The sequence below is a fragment of the Chiloscyllium plagiosum genome, unplaced genomic scaffold (genome assembly GCF_037043375.1).
Source record: "Chiloscyllium plagiosum isolate Xiang-an unplaced genomic scaffold, Cpla_swu_hap1 HiC_scaffold_35, whole genome shotgun sequence".
In the NCBI taxonomy this organism is placed as follows: Eukaryota; Metazoa; Chordata; class Chondrichthyes; order Orectolobiformes; family Hemiscylliidae; genus Chiloscyllium; species Chiloscyllium plagiosum.
Genome location: NW_028270173.1, coordinates 23,836,770 through 23,861,826, shown reverse-complemented (window position 1 = coordinate 23,861,826; position 25,057 = coordinate 23,836,770). Strand labels below are relative to the sequence as shown.

Sequence of the window (25,057 nt, the reverse complement as noted above, 5' to 3'; positions counted from 1 at the left end):
ATGGACAAGAACATAGCAGATGGAGTACATTGTTGAAAAATGTGAGATTATCCATTTTTATAGGGGAAAACAGATGGGCAGAGAATTTCTTAAATAGTAAGAGGTTGGAAAGTGCAAATGTATAAAGGGGTGTAGGTGTCCTTGTCAAAAAGTCAAAACCACAGTTAAGGCACAACTTGTCCGCATGAGCTGACACTGCCTGCTTTCAATATGCAACACCCGACACTACCTGACTCTGCCAGCCTTAAATATGCAAAGCCTGACACTGTCATACTTCGACATCTATCATCTGATACTGCCAGTATCAACACCACCCACCTGACATTGCCAGTCTTTGACACCCAAAACCTGACACTGCCACATTTCAACACCCAACACTCGTCAATGCCGGTCTCCATCAACCACCCACCTGACACTGTCAGTATCAGCACCTACCACCTGATACCACTACCTTTCATCATCCAAAAGGTGATATTGCCACATTTCAACACCCACCACCCATGAATACCAGCTTCCAACACCGGGTACCCACCACTGCCAGCCTCCAAGACCCACCACCTGACACTGCTAGCCACTAGACTGCTAGCTAAACTCCAATACCACTAGACACTCAGTGTCCCAAATTGCCAGCCTTCAACACCTAATGCCCAATTCTGTCTCACAGCAACATCCAGAACTCCACACCACCAGCCTTCAACACTCACTACCCACATTGCAAACCTTCATCATCCACTAACCGACACTACCAGCCTCTAACCGACACACCACCTGATTCTGCTGGACACCAATGCTCACCACACAAAACTACCAGACACCAACTTTGAGCACCTGATACTACCAGACATCAACATAGGACACAGTGTATGGAGAGGGTTAGTAATCAAACTTCAAGCACACTGGACAAACAAATGACAATGAGAAGAGGGACAGTTAACACAGCACTGAAGGTGTTATATCTGAATGCACGCTGTAGAAGGATTAAGGTAAATGAGCTTGTGGCACAGATCGAAATTGGCAGGTTTAATGTGGTGGGCATTACGGAGACATGGCTGAAAGGGGCTCAGGATTGGGAGCTGAATATTCAAGGATATACATCCTATGGAAAACACAGGAAGGTGGGTAGAGGGGTTGGGGTTGCCTTATGAAAAGAAATGAAAGTAAATCAATAGTAAGAAATGTAGTCGGGTCAGATGGTATAGAATCCGTGTGAGTAGAATTGAGGAACAGCAAAGATAAAAAAAAAGTTGGAATTATATACAGGCCTCCAAATCAGGAGCTGGGGCGCAAGATACACCAGGATACAGAAAAGAAGTGTAGGAAAGGCAAAATTACAGTGATCACAGGGGATTTCAATATGCACATGGACTGGGAAAATCAGGTTGGTAGTGGATTGCAAGAAAAGGTATTTGTGGAATGTCTACAAGATGGCTTTTTGGAGCAGCTTATGATGGAGCTCACGAGGGAACAGGTCATACTGGATTTAGTGTTGTGCAATGAGGCAGACTTGATAAGAGAGCTTTAGGTGAAGGAACCCTTAGGAGACAGTGATCATAATAGAATGAATTTTCTTTGCATTTGGAGCAGGAGAAGATAGAATTAGAGGTAACGGTATTACAGCTGAATGAAGGCAACTACAGAGGTATAAGAGGGGAGCTGGATAGAATTGACAGGGAGAGGAGTCGAGCAGGTAAGATGGTGGAAAAGCAATGGCAGGAGTTTCTGGGAGTAATTCAGGAGACAGAGCAGAGATTCATCCTGAGGAAAATGAAGCATGGTACAGGGAGGATGAGGCAACCATGGCTGACGAGGGAAGTCAGGGATAGCATAAAAGCAAAAGAGAAAGCATATAATGTGGCAAAGGGCAGTGGGAAACCAGAGGATTGGGAAGCTTACAAACACCTATAGAGGGCCACAAAAAAATAAATAAGGACAGAGAAAATTAAATATGAGGGTAAGCTAGCCAGTAATATGAAGGAACACAATCAGAATTTCTTTAGGTATTTAAAGGGCAAAAGAGAGGCAAAAATGGACATTGGGCCACAGGAAAATGACAGTGAAGAGATAGTAGTGGGAGCAAGGAAATGGCTGAGGAACTGAATAATTACTTCACATCAGTCTTCACGGTGATAGACATAAGTAATATCCCAAAAATTCAAGAGAGTGAGGGGGCAGAGCTGAGTTTGGTGGCCATCACCAAGGAGAAGATGCTAGAAAAACTGAATGGCCTGAAGGTGAATTAATCACTTGGACCAGAGTTCGAAGGGAGATAGCTGAAGAGATAGTGGAGGCAACAGTGGTGATCATTCAGGAATCGCTAGAATCAGGGAGGGTTCCAGAGGACTGGAAAATTGCTAGTATAACAGCCCCATTTAAAAATGGAGTAAGGGAAAAGACAGAAAATTACAGACCGATTAGCCTAATTTCCCTCATGGGTAAGATCCTGGAATCCATTGTGAAGGATGAGATTTCTGAATACTTGAAAGTGTGTGGTAAAATAGGGCAAAGAAAGCATGGTTTAATCAAGGCGAGATCATGCCTGACAAATCTGTTGCAATTCGTTGAGGGTAGCGAGCAAGTTAGACCAAGGAGAGCTGATGGATATTACCTACCTGGACTTCAAGAAGGCCTTTGACAAGGTGCTGCACAAAAGCTACTGAGTAAAATACATGGTGTCAGAGGCAAGGTGCTAGCATGGATAGAAGCTTGGCTGTCTGGCAGAAAGCGGAGAGTGGGGATAAAAGGGTCCTTCTCAGGGTGGCAGCGGTGACAAATGGTGATCTGCAAGGCTCAGTGTTGGGACCACAACTTTTCACTTTATGCATTAATGATCTAACTGAAGGAACTGAGCGCACTCTGACTAAGTTTGCAGATGATACATAGATAGGTAGAGGGACAGGTAGCATTGAGGAGGCAGGGAGGCTACAGAAGGATTTGGACAGGTTAGGAGAGTGGGCAAAGAACTGGCAGATAGAGTACAATGTGGCAAAGTGTGAGGTCATTTACTTTGGTAGGAAGGATAAAGGCATGGACTATTTTCTAAAATGGGGAGAAAATTCAGAAGTCTGAAGTGCAAAGAGACTTTGGAGTTCTAGTCCAGTATTTTATCAAAGTAAACTTGTAGGTTGAGCCTGTAGTTAGGAAGGCAAATGCAATGATGGCATTTATTTTGAGAGAACTTGAAATATAAAGGCTTGATATGGCACATTTGGAGTATTGTGTGCAGTTTTGAGCCCCATATCTCAGGAAGGATGTACTGGCTCTGGAGCTTGTTCAGAGGAGGTTCCTGAGAAAGGTCCCAGGGATGAAAAGTTTAACATACGAGGAAAGTTTGCAGACTTTGGGTTTATACTTGATAGAGTTTAGAAGGATGACGGGATATCTAATTGAAACATATAGAATACCGAGTGGCCTTGTGATTTTGGAGAAGATTTGTAGCTCAGGTTGTGGATAAGGTTGTAAGTTTGCTTGCTGAGTTGGTAGATTTATTCTCAAATGTTTCATCACCATGCTAGGTAATATAATCAGTCGGCCTCTGATGAAGCACTGGTGTTCTGTCCCACTTGCTATTTATCTGTTTTGGTCTGTTGTGGTGGATTATATCGCTTCCAGTTCTTTGTCTGAGCGGTTGGTAAATTGGGTCCAAATCGATATGTTTGTTAATGGAATTCCGGTTTGAATCCCAGGCCTCTAGGAATTCCCGTGCATGTTTTTGTTTAGCCTGTCCGAGGACGGATGTATTATCTCAGTCAAACTGGTGTCCCTCTTTGTCTGTGTGTATAGATACTACTGATAGTTAGTCATGTATTTTGGTGGCTAGTTTGTGCTCATGTATCCTGGTGGCTAGTTTCCTGCCCATTTGTCCAATGTAATGTTTGGTGCAGTCCTTGCAGGGGATTTTGTATATGATGTTCATTCTGCTGACTGTTGGTAGAGGGTCCCTTAAATTAATCAGGAGCTGCTTTAGTGTGGTGGTAGGTTTGTATGCTACCATGATGCCTAGGGGCTGGAGTAGTCTGGTCATCATCTCAGAGATGTCTTTAATGTAAGGCAAGGTGGCTAGAGTTTTCTGTGTTTGTTGTGTCTTCTTGTTTAGGTCTGTTGTGTAGAAATTGGTGGACTGCGCTTAATGCGTACCCATTGTTCCTGAATACACTGTACAATGCATTCAGAAACACAGAGTACCCGATAAGTACAGTCTGCCGAATCCTACACAACAGACCTAAACAAACAAACACAATACGCACAGAAACTCTAGCCACCCTGCCATACATTAAAGACACCATCTCTACTCTGGCCCCTGGGAATCATGGTAGCACACAAACCTACCACCACACTGAAACAGCTCCTGATAAATTTAAAGGATCCTGCACTAACAACCAACAGAACGAACGTCATATACAAAATCACATGCAAGGACTGCAGCTAACAATACATTGGACAAATGGGGAGGAAACTAGCCACCAGGATACATGAGCACTAACTACCCACCAAAAGATATGACCAACTATCACTAATATCCATACACACAGACAAAGAGGGACACCAGTTCGACTGGGACAATATATCCATCCTGGGACAGGCTAAACAAAGGGATGCACAGGAATTCCTAGAGGCCTGGGATTCAAACGGGAACTCCATTAGCAAACATATCAATTTGGACCTCTCAGAAAAAGAACTGGAAGTGATATCATCCACCACAACAGACCAAGACAGATAAATAGTAGGTGAGACAAAAAACCAGTGCTTCATCGGAGGCTCACTGATGATGTTACCTAGCATGGGGTTGAAACAGCTGAGGACAAATCTACCAGATCTGCGAGCAAACTTACAACCTGCTAGGGCTTGAGGGCAGAACGTTAGAGTAAGGGGAAGACCTTTTAGAATGGACATAAGGAGAAACTTCTTCAGCCAGAGAGTGGTGAATCTATGGACTTCATTGCCACAGAGGTCTGTGGAGACCAGGTCATTAAGTATATTTAAGATTGAGATGGATAGTTTCTTGAGTATCAAGGGGATCAAAGGTTATGGGAGAAAGCGGATTTGGAATGTGGTTGAGAAACATATTAGCCAGGATTGAATGGTAGAGCAAACTCAATGGGCTGAATAGCCTAATTTCTGCTCCTATGTCTTATGGTCTAACTTCTGAGACTCTGCCAGTCATTGTTAGCCTTCAAAACCTACCACCAAACTCTGCCAGACACCAACTCCAATCACTTGACAATGTTAGATCCCAACAGTTATCACCAAATTCTGCTTGGCTATGCAGTTAGCACCCAAGACTGTCACCCATGAACAAACACCACTCAACACTGCAGATGCCAACACCCAGCACCAGGGCACAAAATACTTAATTTTTTCAAACTCATTTGAAATTTCCTTTGAGCCCTACTTTTTCATTATCAGATTTTCAAGCACTTTTTGTTTCTCAGTATGTCTTTTTTCATCCTCACTCTTCTATTAGGTGATGCAGTCATGTAGTACCAATACCTTCTGCAGGTATGTTTACATAAAAGGGATTTGGACTCACAACAATAATTATAAGAATGCAAGAATATCCTCAATGATTATCAACATTCACTTGAACTTCAAAACAACAATGCTCAAGAAAAGCATTAAATTCCTTGATACCAGTGTTTAAATTTGCATAAGACAACTGGCATAAGTTAACAACAGACATTTTCCCAAAATAACTGACACGCACTTGTACACACCAACAACCATCAAGTTCAACACACCTTCCACAGACTTGAGGGGTCACGCATCCACCCCATATGCACAAAACCGGAATATTTTAACAAGGTAGTTATGACTCTTTTGCTGCATCCATGGTCTCAATCTCAGGTTTGAATTTAGTAACTGACAACAGCCAATATATTTTTCCACATTTGGTTGTCCCTAAAATTCAATGGCTTTAAAGTTGGCATCTCACATCCATTTTCAAGGAGCTCATTAACTCAGTGATTTTAAGTTTTTCCAACTCCAAGTTAGTTGAGTATTTATTTATCGAGTTCAAACTCTTTCCTTCTTTGCAGCCTTCCTCTTCCCCTAACCTCTCTATCACTCTTGCAGTCACCTCTTTCTGCCACTCATCTCACCCTCTTCCTCTTCAACCACCCTTTTGCAGCTTCCTTTTCCCTCTTTTAGAGTCCTACAACCCCGATTCTTCTTGCAATGATCTCCTTGTAGCCACCTACTGACACCTTCCTTCTCATTTCAGTCTCCTCCTCATCCAGCCCTCTTGCTGTCTTCTTCTCCTCCATTACCATCTCCTCATGAAGCTTAAGCTAAAGTAACGATCTGAAATTACAAAAGAAAATTTTGTAGAAACTTAGCTAGGCTGGCAGCTTCTATGAGAGAGAAAAACAGAGTTAACATTGCGAGATCAGCGACTCTTTTTTTGGAGCCATATTGGACTTGAAACATGAACTCTGCTTTCCACTCTCTACAAATGCTAGTAGACCTGCTGAGTTTCGATAGCACTTTCTATTTGTATTCGTTTTGCTGCTTCCTTCTTCCTCTGCTCCATCTTGCCCCTCTTCTACCTCCTCCATGGCAGATAGCTTTGGCCTCTGCTGGAGGCTATAGGCCATGCCTTAGGCAAAAGCCCTGACCTTCAGCAAAAGCTCTGCCCCTCAGCAAAAAGCACAGACCATGGCAAAAATCCTGGCCCCTGGCTAAAGGCAGCTATGTCTCATATTTCAACTGCCCCATAATTTGTTTTCCTAACTGCTGAATGCACCTCCACCTCCTCACAGAATATTTCTCTCACACCAGGCTGTATTTGGATGAGCAGTTCCTCAACAATTGTTTCATTTATTTACAGGAGTAACTATTCTCTTGATTGGCTACCCTCATGATTGAATTCTCTGAAAAGATTTGGTGATTTCAGGGGTGAATTCACCTGCTGGCCTCATGAATTCTGAGGCCTGCCCAGCACCCAACTCAGCCAAACACTGATACCCAGCACCTAACGCTGGCAATGCCAACACAGCACCAAATCTTGTTAGACATTAACAGGCAGGAAGCTGCCAATCATTTTGAATCCAGACCCAAAACTGCTGCTTCAAAGATACAAAGATATAGAGTGAGGTTGTATCATTATGAGAGCTCACATTGTCAATCTTAAAATATAGGTCTGGGACTAAGCAGCCATGATTCTGTCAGTGCTGAACTTTTGCTGTGTTCACCATTTTCGAGCACATGCAACAGATGCCCAACCCAAGGGCCTTTTAACCACAATCACACAGGTCACTGGAAGTCTACTTGATATCATTCGAAATCCTGCCAGATGCAAGGTGGTAACTGGCAATGGGAGTCAGAATGAAAGAGGGCACCAGATGGAAAGTTAAGCAGACAGTCAGCAAGAGATAGATATGAGAGAGATAGCAGCAGGCAATTCCCAGGTAGGTATATTTCCGCATCACTCAGACTGGAACAGATTTAAAGAGGGCAGCATCAACCCGGAACCAGCCTAGTGATGAAGCAGTAAGCTGAATGCTGGAATGTGTTTTGCAGCACCTCCCATACACTATTACTGTATTCTCCCCTGTCATTCTTCCTCTCCCTATTTCTCTTCCTCTCCAGTTCTGAATTTTCTCTGCAGTTTTCTATGCTGGGGAAATGGATTCATAATTGAGGCAATTCGTGGTAGCCCTTTAAGTCTCAATTTAACCTAGGTGAGTCTGGACAAAATGCCCCAGGTATTCTGAGGGTTAATCATCTGTCCATCACTGATGCACAGTGGCAGCTGTGTGTACTACCTGCAAGATGAACCGCAGCACCTCACCATAGTTCTTGCCAGAGCATCTTCCAAACATTCTTTTTATTCCTCCATGTGATTTAGCTGCACTGGCAAAGTCAGCATTTACCCTTGAATTGTGTGGCTTGCTAGCCCATTTCAGAAGATAGTTAAGGTGCTATGGCTCTGGAGTGACATGTAATCCAGACCAGGTAAGGATGACAGTAAACGGTATTATTGAACCAGATGGGTTTTTACGACAGTCAACAAAGTTACATGGTCACCATTAGTGTGTCTTTTACTTCCAGTTTTTAAAAACAATTCAAATAAATTTCACCAGCGGAATTGAACCAGTGTCCCCACAGCATGAGCCTAGGGTTCTGTATACTAGTCCAGTTACATTACCACTATGACAGTACCTCTCCTTCAGAAGGTTATCTGGAAGGACAAGGGCAATATTGGCCTAGCCAACAGTCCATGTCCTGTGAAAGAACTTTAAAAATCTCTCATTATCAATTCATCGGGCTGGGTAATGGTGGGGGGGGGGGGGGGGGGGGGGGGGGTCTTAGTTAGCGATGAAATGCCCATCACAGCAACCATACATAGGATGCTAGTGTATTGTGCCTCTCCTGGGGTGAAGATAGCTTAGTGATAATGTCATTGGACAAGCAATCTGGGACCTCAGGTTAATGCTCTGGGGGCACAGGGTTGAAGCCCATGAAAACCTGTGGAGTTGAGCCAATTCATTAAATTGTGAAGTGAAAGCTAGCCTCAGTAATGTTGACTTTGTAACTATCATCACTTGTTGTAAAGACTCATCTCATTCACTAATGTCCTTTACGCAAGGACATAGCAATTAGGAGCAGGATTAGGCTATTTGGTGCCACGATCTTGCTCTGCCATTCAGTACGATCAGGGCTGCTCTGATTACTTCTCACTCCTGCCAGCCCAATAACCTTTCAATCCCTTTCTTAACAAACCTGCTGTCTTTATCAGGTCAGCACCTGTACAATTCTAGTTCTATTCTCAGCACGGCTATTGCAGTTCCATATAGGTAGACTTTACAGATCTGACAATTCTACACATCAAAAGCATAACAATATCATGAAACCTGTCTCTTTTACAAATTAATCTTCAACCACCTGCAGCTTCTTTGTAGACTCTGGGTCAGAAAACAAGATTTGTAACTTGTTCAGAGACAGGGGAACAAAGAGCTCTAAATGCCAAACACTTTGGATTGTTTGTCATAAAACACTGCTGCAAAATGGCAGGTTAACTATAATTTGACATCCAAGTTTCAGTACCAACAGTTTTGTTAAATCCTGAACTGCCATCTCCATATTAAACACTCCCACTTCAGGTACAGCATAGAATTAGATAAAGAGTAAAGCTCACACGTCACTGTCCCAGGGCACTCACAGCACAGATTAGCTAAAGAGTAAAGTTCTCTCTACTCTTTTGAACTGAAAGTAAAATTTTCTCTACTCTTTTAACATAAAAGTAAACAGAAAGAAAAGCTCCTCCGTGCTTTTGAACTAAAAGTAAACTGAAACTAAAGCACTCCTGGCACTGACCCCATCAAACACTCCCAGGACAGCGACAGCACAAATTAGGCAAAGCGTAAAGTTCTCTCTCGTCATTTAAACTGAAATCAAAGTTCCTTTGACACGTTCCCCATCAAACACTCTCAGGACAGGAACAACATAGGGTCAGATACAGAGTACAGCTTCCTCTACTCTTCTAAACTCTAAGTAAAGCTCTCTTCATCTGTCTCAAAAGTCACTGTCAGGGCAGGGACAATACAGGTTTAGATACAGAGAAAAGCTCCCTGTACACTGTCCCATCAAACACTCCCAGAGTAAGCTCCCAGAACAGGTGACATACTTTACAAGGTAGAATTCAAAAATTGTATCCTTCTCACAACACAAATAAGACTGCTCTAGGTAGACATCAAAACCATGTCATTAGGCTTACATACCCTAATGGGTGACTCTACAGAGTCACTCTGTGAAGTTTCTCACCCAACAGTGTTTCTGCACTGCACAGACCAGGAAATATCCAATCGCTGGTTCAATTCAAGGTCCTTGCTGATCTCACAGGGAGTGAGGTTGTATAATATGCACTGTGCCCAAGGCTAAGAGGTGTGGAGGAAAATAAACAAAAGCAAAGCCAAACTTCCTGCAGCTGATTACTATCCAACATCCGATGAAGAGCCTCAACTTGTCTGAATGCACCACGTGGTTGAACTGCCAGCTCATACCTGTCTGTCCTTATTTTCACTCAGGTGCTAACCTGTATGATTCAAATGCTGAGCTTGAAAGCAAAGATCTTTAGACAGGGCAGCAGAATCTGCCGCTACTTCCACTCCACCACTCTCTCCAACTACTTTGTGCTAGGAATTTGATACTTCAGGTGAGGAGAACAAAATTTAGGCAGGAGAAATTCTTCTTTAACAACCAATGCGTATTAAAAAGATAGGACACAAGGGACAAAGGAAATTAAAAAAGAATGGAAAAGGTGAGAAGCATGATTGAAGGTAATGAAAGGGATCACAGGATGGTGGAGGGATGAATACACAGGGTGAGGTATTGATCTTAGACCGAATGGAAGGGCATGGGGTAAAGGAAGGGGAAAGGAATGGGAAAGACAAAAACTGAATTAAAGTAAAAAATTGAGACAAGATCAGGTGTGATGGAGCATATGAAATAAAAGCAACATGATGAGTAAAGTCAAAGGGGCTATGTGTATCTTTAAACCCAAAATTCCTTGAGATGGATGACAAGTTGATGTATATTCGGACATGGGATTGGGCAGGGAATGACATCACTGTAACTCTTCAGGTCTTTGCATATTGTTTTTCTCAAGTCTCTGACCTGTCCTTATCATTGCCAAAGATATTCAACAGTCCGCACCATCTTTGTTGTGTGTCATTCACAAAACAGGCCCCCTTGATCAAGTTCATGCCCACTTGCCTTGACTTGTTCGTGGGCCTCGAGACAAGTTCATTCTTGCCTTCATGCCCTCCTCTGCTGCCAACTCTGCGTCATAGCGTTGAACCCACTGATCTTGGGGTTTCTAAAAACTAATTTGTAGGATATGGGTGTTACTAGTGAGGCCAATAGTTTTATCCATTTTTAACTACTTTTTGAGAAGATGGCAGTGAGTCATCTTCTTTAACTCCTGGAGTCCTTGAGATGTAGTGCTGTTAGGAAGGGACTTCCAGGATCTTGACCCAGGGACAATAAATGAACAGCAATACAGTTCAAATCAGAATATTGTATGGCTGGGAGGGGAATTTGGAGGTGATAGTGCTCCCATGCCCATGCTGCTCTTGTCCTTCTTGATGGTAGAGATTATGGGTATGAAATGTGCTGTCAAAAGGAGCCTTTGATGAGTTACTAACATCATTGATTGCTGAAATTAGTGGTGCATGGTATGAAAGGCTTCTGTTTGAAAACATAGATGGTGTGCATGGGGTTAGACAGTAACTGTGAAAAACAGCTCCTGTAAAGCTGCATTGAAGTACATAGAAAGACTTTAGCCACTAATTTTTAATAGGTCCGCCGTGCCAAAGGTGAGTTTAATGCAGACACCTGGCTAATGACACATACACACACACACAGAGAGAGCATGTGCACATTTACATATACACTCACATAAACCATATGCCTACACACAGATGTAGGTTCTGACTACATTTTTCCTGTTGGTGCAATCTGTGTGTGGCAGCAACTCCAGAATGAAAAACAACCATGCCTGTTCGCCAAATGATATGTGTAGATTCTCTGTGGCTGCACAGATCAGAGATAACGTTGACACAGATCCAGATGCTATGCCAGACACATCACATTTTGACTCTGCATTTGTATGGGTAGTCATGATCCTATTGAATGGGAGAGCATCTCAAGGGGCCTAACACTCTCCTCCCATTCCTGTTTCTTTTGGTCTTATGATTATGGTCATTTGTCAAGTTTAAATTGGTCAAAAGCAAGATGGGAAGAGGTCTGGTATGGTTGCATTCCCTCTGCTCATTCTACACAACATTAGACAAGAATTGGGTGGGAAAGTGTGCCATTACTGACCTTGGCCTCCTCCATTGCCAGATCATGGCAACACGACGCCTGGAGGAAGAGTGCCTCATCTTCCGCCTAGGAACACTCCAACCACAAGGTATGAATACAGATTTCTCCAGCTTCCTCATTTCCCCTCCCCCTACCTTATCTCAGTCCCAACCCTCGGACTCAGCACCACCTTCTTGACCTGCAATCTTCTTCCCGACCTCTCTGCCCCCACCCCCACTCCGGCCTATCACCCTCACCTTAACCTCCTTCCACCTATCCCAATGCCCCTCCCCCAAGTCCCTCCTCCCTACCTTTTATCTTAGCCTGCTTGGCACACCCTCCTCATTCCTGAAGAGGGGCTTATGCCCGAAAAGTCGATTCTCCTGCTCCTTGGATGCTGCCTGATCTGCTGCGCTTTTCCAGCAAGTCCTCACTTTCTCCTTTCTGATCATATCCCTGAGCAGCATTTGGTTCACAGTGATCATCCTGCCCAGTGCAGCATAGGTTTGGTCAGGGTAAATCACTGATCTCATAGACGACCTGGTCCGATTGGCAATGACTTTAGACAGGAATTTATAATCCACATTCAACAGTGAAATTGGTCACCAATTTCTAATTTCCTCCCTCTCTACATTCTACTTTCCTCATGGATTCCATATACTACCCACCAGAAGCATACTGTCATATTTATCTTCCACGTTCTGGCCAATCAGGTCCCACAGAACTGAATATAACTCGGCAGGTAAGCTGTTGCTTCCAGAGGGTTTATTCTTCTCAAAGAACTCGAAGGCTTTGGTCAGCTCATTGAGAGATAACAGCTGGTGCAGCCTCTCCTGTGTGCTGTTGTCTAAGACCTCTGTGATAGAGGACAGGAATGAGTGAGAGGCCGCACTGTCTATGGGCTTGTGTCATAGAGCCTGATATAAAGGGATTTGCTGATCCTCAGGATGTCAGACTGATATGATGTTACTGAGCCATTGTCTTCCTTTAGGATGCTGAGCACAGAGCTTTCCCTGTGTACCTTATGGAAGAAGAAACAGAAGCACATCTCATCTTGCTCCACAGAGCAACCCTGGACTGGAAGATTATCTTAGAATCCTCAAAGGCAAAGAGTAAGGCTCTCTGGCTCTTCACTTCCTGGAGATTCTCCGTGATATCAACTTCCGTCGTCTGCAGCAAGAGGAGGTTGTGCTCTCTTTTACTCTCTCTCGCCTTCTCACCTTTGTGGATGTAGAGCTTCTTGATGTTCCCCTTGACTGTGTCCCACCAGTCTGCTGGAGACTCAAAGAGGGCTTCATGGTTCTCCAATTTGTGTAATTATTTTTGAGTTCCTCAACATGTTCTGAGGTCAACAGTTTTACATTCAGCTTTCACATTCTTTTGCAAGCCTGCTTGTTGTCCTGTAGGTACAGTTGGCCAGCAGGAGGTAGTGGTCAGAGAAGAATTTGCTGTCAGTCTCTCTGGATTATACAGCTGCATGGATGATGTAGTTGGAAGACTCAAGTCGGAATGACTGGCTTGTGCACCACTATCAGCAGTGGGAGCTGTGGCAGAACGGCTAGCCACTTACACTTCACTGCGAGGGCATCCGCGTTATTTAGACTCAGGGGAGTGTTTCTGTACATAACATCTGCTACAAGGAGGACCACCTACCAGCTCTTTGGAGAGTGTGAAGTTGCATCCTTGTAGCAGAATACCCAGGCCAGGCAATCGACCACATTAAAAGCTTATGCACCCATGAGCTCGACCATTTACTTGAACTGCCGAGGTGCCGTATTCCACATTCCTGCAGAGGCAGGACGTGCGCTTTGAGTTGGCCAAATAAGCCAATATGGAAAATATTCATGTAGTGGCTTTAATTTTATGCACATTAATGCTGGAAATTTTCAAAAGCGTTTTTAAAATGTTTTATGATGATCAAATGTCTAATTTCAGTATTTTTACCTTTTTATCACTGGACAAGCTCCTGCATTCCCATGGTGAATGAACACTTGCACCCTTTCATGGCTAAGGTAGCTGTTCTGTTTCTCTCAGGGCATTGCCCCAATCCAGTGTAATTAGGTCAAGGATGAAGCCAGGAAGGTCTGTTTCTGAATCAGGTTGAATCCTGTCATGCTAAGCTCCTTGTTTGGAGTGTTCCTATTCCTGGTTGTCCAAAACTGTGATGCAGTAGCTGTGAACATCCCTTTGTTCCTGATGATTGGAGGTTAGGTTTCACAGGGCTCCTCACACCGATCAGCGTTTCTGGGCTCAGGGCTGCTCCTCTCTTTCTTCCCTGTGGTGCTTTGTCTCTATTTCTGTCTGTGGCCATCTTTTCATACATCTTCAGAGGAGCTGCTGGTTTGACCTTCTTGCAACTGCTGCTTACCATTTTGCCATTGGCCAGTGGGGGCCCCATGTGATTTTCTTTTCCAGTTATTCTTCACCTCTGTCCACTCCCTCCACTCCTTCGTTGCCTCCTCTTGTGACTCTGGTTTCTCAGTTGGAGGTTAAGTTGGTTGTTTTATTGCTGCACACGGCCCCCCTCTCTCCTTGCTGGCCTTTTCTTCCTTCTGGATGACCCTCATTTCAGTGCATCTGCTGGCACCTTACTGTTCTTTGGGGTTCCATGGCTCATGTTGCCACATCCAGCCATCTGAAAATATGTAGCTTTCATCTTGGGCAGACCTGTTCCCCACAGATTGCGGCTCTTGGAGTCTTTACAGTCATTGATCAGGTGCCTCTCCTTCTTACAGCAGAGGGTCAACTTACAGTCCGCTGAGACACGCTCTGACCTCCCACAGGTTCGGCACACTCTCGGCTGTCCTGCATAACCTCCGCTCCCTCCATTCGGAAAACTGGATGGTGAGTGGAGGATATTACCACCAGCGTCCACCTTTAGGGTCACCTTCACCTGTTGCCTGCTTGTTCCATATCTCAAACTTCAGTGCTGCCTCCAGCCAACTTGACATACATTTCCAGTAAGTTCAGGACATCTGCTGCCGGAACGTGGGGAGTTATCAATAGGATTGTAACCAGCCAGCTCCTCTGCGCAAGAAGGACAAACAGTGGTGCTGCAGATGGGATGGAGAGGGGACCCTCACCTTTTTTCTCTTCAAATGCCTTCAGGAGACGCTCACATTGCTTAACACTCCAGAAGGTCACATCAAACCTATACTATCCATCCACTGTTGAGAAAGTCCTGCAGACAGTAGAAATCTGCTTTTTTATTTCAAAAATATACATTATTCAGAAAAAATTATGTTTATATACATACATAGTGACTAAAGCAGTTCAGTTCTAAAAAGTAGCATAATGTTGAAGAAACAAAAACTGGAGTTTGACGCTATCCAGTAAACAAACCATATCTGCTACTTGGAACCAACAGCAATCTAGGATATCGATTGGCATACCTTCTTCAACTTTCTTTACAGTCACCCTGACTGTGTTCTAGAACCATGGCCTGGGGTGCAGAAATTTGTTGAGGTGTTATCTCTGTTGGCTCTACACTGAATTGGCATTCGGCTGAAGCCAGCATAAAGGTCCACCAGTAACAGCTCAGCTCAACTGACGATCCTCCAATATCCACTAACCATCTAGCAATGACCTTGAAATCCTCTGATGACTCACAACTCAGAACTTACACTTAATCTTAGCCAAGAAGTTTCTGGTCAATGTTAAATCCTGAGGGTGTTTTTATGAGGGAGTTCAGTGATGTTAATACTATTGCATGTCAAGAGGCATTGCTTAAATTCTCTCTTTTGTTGTGAATGATAATTGCCACTTATCAATCTAAGCCTGGAGTTGTCCTTGTCTTGCTATGTTAGGACTGCTTCAGCATCTAAGCAGTTTCAAATGTTGCTGAGCGTTGTACAATCATCAATGAACATCTCCACTTCTGACCTTTTGATGTTAGGAAGATAATTGATGAAGCAATTGAAGATTACTGGGCTTCGGATACTACCCTAAGTAACTCCTGCAATGATGCTCGAGAGCTGAGATGACTGATTCTACCCCCAATGACAACAGGTATCTTCCTTTGTGCTTGGTATGATTCCAGCTGATGGAGAGTTTTTCTGTTGATTTCCATCGACTTTGGATTGCTACAACTCAGTTAAATAAAGCTTTGATGTCAAAGGTACTTGCTCTCACTTCAACTCCCTTTTTTCTTATCATATGTGGATGAAGACTGCAATGAGGTCAGGAGCTGACTGGCTCTGGCTGAAGCAAAACTACGCTATGGTGAGTGGTTTATCTCTGTGTAAGTGCCACTTGATAGTGCTGTCAATTACACCTTCAATTATTTGAAATGCTGGAAGATCACAGCGGGTCAGGCAGCATCCATCAACAGAGAGCAAGCCAACGTTTTGAACCTCGATGATTCTTCATCAGAGCTGACGTGAAGTGTGGAGGGGACTGCATTTATGCTATATTTGGGTGGGGGTGGGTGGGGAAAGGTGGGGTGTGGAGTGTAAAGTGCCAGGGAGAAAGGATGTTGATAGTTCAGATTAAGTGATCGGAATAATCAGAATGCTCTCTCTCCACGGAAGCTACCCCACCAGCTGTGCTCTCCAGCTTTATTATTTTCAGTACAGATTCCAACATCTTCAATTACTTTGCTGATGATTGAGAATAGACCGATAAACCAACCACTGGTTGGATTAGAATTTTCCTGCGTTTTTGTGATCAGGATATACCTGAGCAAATTTCTATATTGCCATTAGATAGCAATGTTATAGCTGTACTGGAACAGTTCAGCTAGGGATACAACTAGTCTTCTAATAATACAGATTTAATTAGTCAATTGATTGAAATTTAATTTTTCCCCAATTGCCATGGTGGAATTTGAACTAATCCCTCGAAAGCAGACCTCCAGATTACCAATCCACTAACATTACACTGTTCTATCTTCCTTGTTGAATTTAAGTCATGAGATTATTGCTTTTCTGGCCTGTGGGGGAAGAAGAGCAGTGCCTGCTCCTCTCCTCCAATTATACTAGCCTCATGCTGCCAGTCAATACCAGGAGTCTGACAGTGAGTTTGACATACCAATTTTTGAAAACTGCTAGGGAAGAGATCCACTGGCAATTTATTAAGTGATATGTGATCTAAGCGTTTTAAAATAGGTACTGGATAGAGTCTTTGCACTGTGTTTAGTGTCAAAAATGAATAATGAACTGACACACAGTGAGACCAGAGGGAATCTTCCTGCTGTGTTTGTAATGGTACTGAGAGAGAGAGACAGAGACCAGAGGGACTCTTCCTGCTGTGTTTATAATGACACAGACAGAGACCATATTATCACTGGAATATTAATCCAGAAGACCAGGTAGTGTTCTGGGTATCTGGGTTCAAATTCCACTATGGCAGATGATAGAATTCAAATTCAATAAAAATCTGGAATTAAGAGTCTTATGATGACCATGGATTCAATGCCGAATGCTGGGGAAAAAACTCATCTGGTTCACCGATATCCTTTAGGGAAGGAAACTGCCATCCTTACCCACTCTGGACTATGTGACTCCAAACCCACAGCAATGTAGTTGACTCTCAATTGCCCTCTGTGATGAGTAATAAATGCAGGTCTAGCCAGTGACATTCTCATCCCATGAGTAAATTTTTAAAAACTGACAGCAAGAGAGATGGAATCCTTCTGTTGTGTTTATAATGGTCACTGACGCAAACACACACACAGTGAGAGAACACTCACTGTTTCCACTGTCACTGCAATAGAGACCAGGAGAAACTTTGCCAATATGTTATTAATGCACATCGACCAGAGCAAGTTACTCTGCATTGTGGTTATTCTGTTGGACTAGTAACCCAAAGACCCAGTCAAATTATCTGGAGACGCAAATTCAAATCCCACTGCGGTATCTGGAGAAATCAAACTCAAATTAAAGGAGAATTTGCAATATAAAGGTAGTGTCAGTGATGTGTGCATAAACCCTAGATTTTTGTAAAATCCCCATTTGGTTCATTTATGCCTTGCAGGTTACAGGAGAAGGAATCTGCCTTGCATAACTGCTGAGTGCTACCGGTGACTTCAGATCCATTGCAATGTAGTTTTGATTGTGAACCATCATATGAGATAGCAAGCTACTCAGTTGTCTTGAAAAAAGTGGCCCACCATCACTTGTGTGAGATTAATTTGGAAAAGGCTATAAAGTGATGGCCTTGCCAGACATGTTCATGAATGAATGACAGAAAATCTGCAAAATGGAACATTCTACTGAAAGATATTTACATAACGTCAGAACTGAGGTTAAAAAATAATGCGGTTTTCAATCACGACTCTATTTGTTTCCTAGCAACTAGGTACAAATCAGCTAATCTTCACCTGTAAAAGGCAAGCAGGGGCTCTCCATGTTTACATTTTGGGGCAGTTTAAGTAGAATCATACACACATGAGCTTTCTGTTTATTACAGGTAAGCCATCTTGCAGAAAGGAGTGTGGTAGTGCACTGGACACCCTCAGATCTGTCTTAATTTGCAGTTCCAAATATTAAATTGCTTTTGGCTAGACCACACTTGACCCAGAGCAAAAATGCCATGGGACACTTTGCACGACCAGTTTACTACTCACTGTAAACCCTAAAGCACTCCATCCAAATTATGGTACTGCCTTTGACCACACACTGACCTTATGTCAGGTAACTTCCAATGTCAGCTAAGTAATCCAGAATGTAGACTGAAATAAACATGTGCAAGAACAGGTAATAACTCTGAAGATAGAGAAGAAAGGGATTCATGGGAGGCAAGTCAGTGAAATAGAGAAACAGGGAAGAGAAACATGGAAATATTGAACTTAGGAATATTCGGCCCTTTGACCTGACTCTAGCATTGTAGTGGGCCAACATGGCTGTTCATTCAACCCAATGCGCTGTTCATGTTATTTTCTCATGCCTTTTGATCACTTTAGCCTGCGACAGAAAGGAGGTGAGGACAGAGTGAAGGGATTTAAGATGGGGAGAGGCATGGCAGGGATGAAGAAAGAACAAGAGGGGGAACGGGAGAGAAAGTGTGAGGGAGAAGGAGAGACCGAGAGGGGAAGAGACAGGTTGAGAGAGGCACCGGATATTTGAGTGAGAAAAGATGAGGATAGAGATGGAGAAATGGGTGTAGGACAGATGTGAGGGAAGGAGTGGGACTGAAGAGTTGGAGGGAGGTAAGTGTGGGGGAAGAGAGAATAGTAAGGATGTGGTGAGAGAGAGAAGTTGAGAAGGGGCTAAAATGGAGCAAATGGAGGCAGAGGACAGGGCAAGGGAGAGGGAAAGAAGGAAGGGGTCGCAAGGTGAGAGGAAGAGAAAGCAAGAAGTGAACACGAAGAAGTGGAGAGCACGAAGGGCGAAGAACAGAAGTGGAGTAAAAAGTGAGAGTAAGACAGAAATCAAAGAGTAGTAGAGAGGCAAAAGGGGGAGGGACAAGGGGCATCAGGCCAGAGGATGAGCAGAGGGAAAGAGGGAGAAAGGGCAGAAGGGGAGAAGAAGGACTGATGGGGCAGAAACAGGGGAAGGGAGCAGAGAAGGAGGAGAGAAAGAGGGTGGAAAGGGGGACAGAGAAAGGCAATGGAGATCGGTGGGGCAATAGGGACTGAGAGTCTTGAGGGTGGCACAGAGGGCTACAAGCGACAGTGGGGGAAAGGAATAAAGTGGGACAGAAAATTGATGGAGCCCTGTCTGTAGGAAAGACGGAGAGAGGGAAGGGGCACAAAGGGCGTAAGTCGATGCAGAGGGAGGAAGGGGTGAGCACTGGACACTGAAAAGAGAGGAGTAATGGTGATGGAGAAGTGCAAGGGGAACAGAGAGTGGGAAAGAGCAGCAGGTGAAAAGTGGGACAAGGAAAGCATGGAGAAAGATTAAAAAGGTAAGGAGGCATAATGACAGTTTGGAGAGAGAAAAAGAGAAGTGATGAGAGGTCAAGAGTGGTGTGAATGAGGGAAGGAGAAAGGAGCAAAAGAGAGTTCAAGGTGGTGAGGGCAGAGAGTGAGAAAAAGGAGCAGAGGGTGAGAAAGTGGATAGTGAGGGGAACATCATAGTCTAGTAGGTATAAAGTACATTCAGAAGAGTTATATTGGACTCAAACATTAACTCTGTTTCTCTCTCCACATACTGCCAGATCTGCTGAGTTTGTTCAGCATGTCCTGTTCTATTCTACAGTACTCTGATTTTATTTGACTAATAACACATACTGTCCATGACCCAAGATATTAATCAATTAAATTTCTTAGATGTAGAGTCGGTTGAAAAATAAATGGTTTTGCAAAACATCTTTAACTGCTCATGCTGCCTTCTATATACCTTAATATCTCAGTATATATGAGGATTAGACATTATGTGTAGCGTTGGGCGGGGGTTGGTTATTGCTCTTGCTATGTCACTGTAAGTTCAGAGAAATCTGTTAACCAAGTGCTTCAGCATGTCTCCATGAACCGCCAGATCACTGCAAATCACAAAAGTACCACTGGAGCTAAACGTTTCCAAACCCCTTGCCAACTTCAAGTTCATGAGAAAAGAGAGGAACCATAAATGAAATCCTCGAAAAATAAATGAAGATTAGTGACAAGTAAAGAAGCGCGATCTTTATTCTCAGATACATGCAAAACTGAAGCTCAAATCCCTACCCTCTTAGCTTTGCAAATGTATTATAGATTGATCTGACAACTAGCCAAAGGACGGGTGGGGGTGGCTGGTGAGGTGTTATACTGTACACAAGCAGACAATACAATAATGAGTAGCTCAATGATGAGTGTTGTTAAAATGCTGTGAATGTGTTTGCAAGTGATCAGAGGCACTTACCGTACACTGATGGGTGACTGGAAGAGGTTTTCTTTTTGGTTTTTGTAAATCCCAATCTACACACAACCGCGATGCAAAGATGCCACAGCCGCTCGGTATTCCACTGTTAGGATCAGTCCATTTGGGCTTGTATTTTGGATCCGTTGTCTCTCTTCCCCCCCACCACCCCCCTCCCTGCCACCCTTCGCTCCCTGCCACTTTGCTAACTCGCAGCTTACATCGCAGCTCGGCACTTCTGCTTCGCTGCAGAAACTCTCCGGCTCAGCCGATCTCTCCGCGCTCGACTGTCACTCACCGCGCCCAAGCTCACTCTGCAACCACTCAGACACAGAGTCCGCCCAACCGCTTCGACCCATCGCAGGCTTCTCCGGCTTTGACGGACAGCCCACCCTGACCAGTCACCGTCAGCATACCACGGGGGCAAGCCCGGCCGGGCATCCGCGAAATCCTTGCTGCTCCTCTTAAAGGGGCAGCTCTGAGTATCAACAACTGGCGCCCAACTGTGTCGGGGGGTCAGTACCGACACGGCTGAAGGATTCATTTCCGAACTCTAATGCTGCTGAGATTCGCCTATCCCCAACACTCCTACTAATTCACACCAAAATCGCCCCCCGCCCCAGAAAGCACCGTAATAAAACAAGCAGGGATTTTTACTTTAAACACCATCAGCAAATTACCTGACGAAGGAGCAGCGCTTCCAAATAAATCTGCTGGACTGCAACCTGGCGCTGGGTGATTTTTCGCTTTGTCCATCCCAGCCCAACACCTCCACATCATGAAGGCATCGCAATCGGATGCAGGAGCACTCCCACAGTACTCAGAGACATGATGTACAGGTGTCCGTGTTGGACTCGGATAGACGAAGTCAAAAGTTGCACGACACCAGGTTATAGTCCATGTTTATTTGAAATCACAAGCTTTCGGAGGTGTTCGTCAGGGTAGATTATAACCTGGTGGGTGTGGGACTTCTGACTTTGCACTCAGCACAGTGATTGGATACAGAACCACCCCTTCAGTACTCAGGGCACAGTGACTGGGTACAGAAACACTCCTTCAGGACTCAGGGCACAGTGACTGAGTACAGAAACACTCCTTCAGGGAGCACAGTGACTGGGTACAGATACACTCCCCCAGGGAGCACAGTGACTGGCTACAGAAACACTCCTTGAGGGAGCACAGTGACTGGGTACAGAAACACTCCTTCAGGGAGCATAGTGACTGGGTACAGAAACGCTCCTTCAGACAGGACAGTGACTGGGAACAGAAATACTCCTTCAGAGAGCACAGTGATTGGGTACAGAAACACTCCTTCAGTACTCAGGGCACAGAGTTTGGGTACAGAACCACTCCTTCAGTACTCAGGGCACAATGACTGGGTACAGAAACAAACCTTCAGTACTCAGGGCACAGTGACTGGGTACAGAACCACTCATTCAGTACTCAGGGCACAGTGACTGAGTACAGAAACACTCCTTCAGTATTCTGGGCACAGTGACCACTCCTTCAGTATTCAGGGCACAGTGACAGGGAACAGAAACACTCCTTCAGAGAGCACAGTGACTGGGTACAGAAACACTCCTTCAGGACTCAGGGCACAATGACTGGGTACAGAACCACTCCTTCAGTATTCAGGGCACAGTGACGGGGAACAGAAACACTCCTTTAGGACTCAGGGCACAGTGACTGGGTACAAAAACACTCCTTCAGTATTCAGGGCACAGTGAATGGGTATAGAAACACTCCTTCTCAGAGCACAGTGACTGGGTACAAAAACACTCCTTCAGGGAGCACAGTGACTGGGTATAAAAACACTCCTTCAGGGAGCACAGTGACTCGGTACAGAAACACTCCTTCAGAGAGCACCGTGACTGGGTACAAAAACACTCCTTCAGAGAGCACAGAGACTGGGTACAGAAACACTCCTTCAGGGAGCACAGTGACTGGGTACAGAAACATTCCTTCAGTACTCAGGGCACAATGACTGGGTCCAGAAACAAACCTTCAGTACTCAGGGCACAGTGACTGGGTACAGAACCACTCCTTCACTACTCAGGTCACAATGACTGGGTGCAGAAACACTTCTTCAGTACTCAGGGCACAGTGCTGGGTACAGAAACACTCCTTCAGTACTCAGGAGACAATGACTGGGTACAGAAACAAACCTTCAGTACTCAGGGCACAGTGACTGGGTCAGAAACACTCCTTCAGAGAGCACAGTGACTGGGTACAGAAACACTCCTTCAGGACTCAGGGCACAGTGACTGGGTACAGAAACACTCCTTCAGTACTCTGGGCACAATGACTGGGTACAGAAACACTCCTTCAGCACTCAGGGCACAGTGACTGGGTACAGAAACACTCCTTCAGAGAGCACAGTGACTGAGTACAGAAACACTCCTTCAGGGAGCACAGTGACTGGGTACAGAAACATTCCTTCAGTACTCAGGACACAGTGACTGTGTACAGAAACACTCCTTCAGGGAGCATAGTGACTGGGTACAGAAACACTCCTTCAGTACTCAGGGCACAACGACTGGGTACAGAAACAAACCTTCAGTACTCAGGGCACAGTGACTGGGTACAGAAACACTCCTTCAGAGAGCACAGTGACTGGGTACAGAAACAGTCCTTCAGAGAGCACAGTGACTGGGTACAGAAACACTCCTTCAGGACTCAGGGCACAGTGACTGGTACAGAACCACTCCTTCAGTACTCAGGGCACAGTGACGGGGAACAGAAACACTCCTTCAGTACTCAGGGCACAGTGACTGGGTACAGAAAACTCCTTCAGGACTCAGGGCACAGTGACTGGGTACAAAAACACTCCTTCAGTACTCAGGGCACAGTGACTGGGTACAGAAATACTCCTTCACAGAGCACCGTGACTGGGTACAGAAACACTCCTTCAGAGAGCACAGAGACTGGGTACAGAAACACTCCTTCAGAGAGCACAATGACTGGGTACAGAAACACTCCTTCAGAGAGCACCGTGACTGGATACAGAAACACTCCTTCAGAGAGCACAGAGACTGGGTACAGAAACACTCCTTCAGTACTCAGCGCAAAATGACTGGGTACAGAACAACTCATTCAGTACTCAGGGCACAATGACTGGGTACAGAAACAAACCTTCAGTACTCAGGGCACAGTGACTGGGTACAGAACCACTCCTTCACTACTCAGGTCACAATGACTGGGTGCAGAAACACTTCTTCAGTACTCAGGGCACAGTGCTGGGTACAGAAACACTCCTTCAGTACTCAGGGCACAATGACTGGGTACAGAAACAAACCTTCAGTACTCAGGGCACAGTGACTGGGTCAGAAACACTCCTTCAGAGAGCACAGTGACTGGGTACAGAAACACTCCTTCAGGACTCAGGGCACAGTGACTGGGTACAGAAACACTCCTTCAGTACTCTGGGCACAATGACTGGGTACAGAAACACTCCTTCAGCACTCAGGGCACAGTGACTGGGTACAGAAACACTCCTTCAGAGAGCACAGTGACTGAGTACAGAAACACTCCTTCAGGGAGCACAGTGACTGGGTACAGAAACATTCCTTCAGTACTCAGGACACAGTGACTGTGTACAGAAACACTCCTTCAGGGAGCATAGTGACTGGGTACAGAAACACTCCTTCAGTACTCAGGGCACAACGACTGGGTACAGAAACAAACCTTCAGTACTCAGGGCACAGTGACTGGGTACAGAAACACTCCTTCAGAGAGCACAGTGACTGGGTACAGAAACACTCCTTCAGAGAGCACCGTGACTGGATACAGAAACACTCCTTCAGAGAGCACAGAGACTGGGTACAGAAACACTCCTTCAGTACTCAGCGCAAAATGACTGGGTACAGAACAACTCATTCAGTACTCAGGGCACAATGACTGGGTACAGAAACAAATCTTCAGTACTCAGGGCACAGTGACTGGGTACAGAAACAAACCTTCAGTACTCAGGGCACAGTGACTGGGTACAGAAACACTCCTTCAGTACACAGGGCACAGTGACTTGGGTACAGAACCACTCCTTCACTACTCAGGGCACAATGACTGGGTACAGAAACAAACCTTTAGTACTCAGGGCACAGTGACTGGGTACAGAAACACTCCTTCAGGGAGCACAGTGACTGGGTACAGAAACAATCCTTCAGTACTCAGGGCACAATGACTGGGTACAGAAACACTCCTTCAGTACTCAGGGCACAGTGACTGGGTACGGAAACACTCCTTCAGTACTCAGGGCACAGTGACTGGGTAGAGAAACACTCCTTCAGTCCTCAGGGCACAGTGACTGCGTACAGAACCACTCCTTCAGTACTCAGGGCACAGTGACTGCGTACAGAACCAGTCCTTCAGTACTCAGGGCACAGTGACTGGGAACAGAAACACTCCTTCAGGAAGCACAGTGACTGGGTACAAAAACACTCCTTCAGAGAGTACAGAGACTGGGTACAGAAACACTCCTTCAGACA

The 25,057-nt window shown here is 44.8% G+C and overlaps 1 protein-coding gene across 21 annotated transcripts in view; it reads right to left on the bottom strand.

Annotated features, from left to right (window-relative positions):
- Positions 1-25,057, bottom strand: part of LOC122541389 (ras/Rap GTPase-activating protein SynGAP-like) — a 1,066,559-nt gene that overhangs the window by 320,901 nt on the left and 720,601 nt on the right. The window contains exon 1 of one of the 21 annotated variants that reach the window (XM_087979374.1): positions 20,577-20,737. The exons of the other annotated variants lie outside the window; for them this stretch is intronic. The gene's annotated coding sequence lies outside the window, so the exon portion shown is untranslated. Of the gene's footprint in view, positions 1-20,576; positions 20,738-25,057 lie in introns of those variants that run through there. 21 annotated transcript variants of the gene reach the window in all.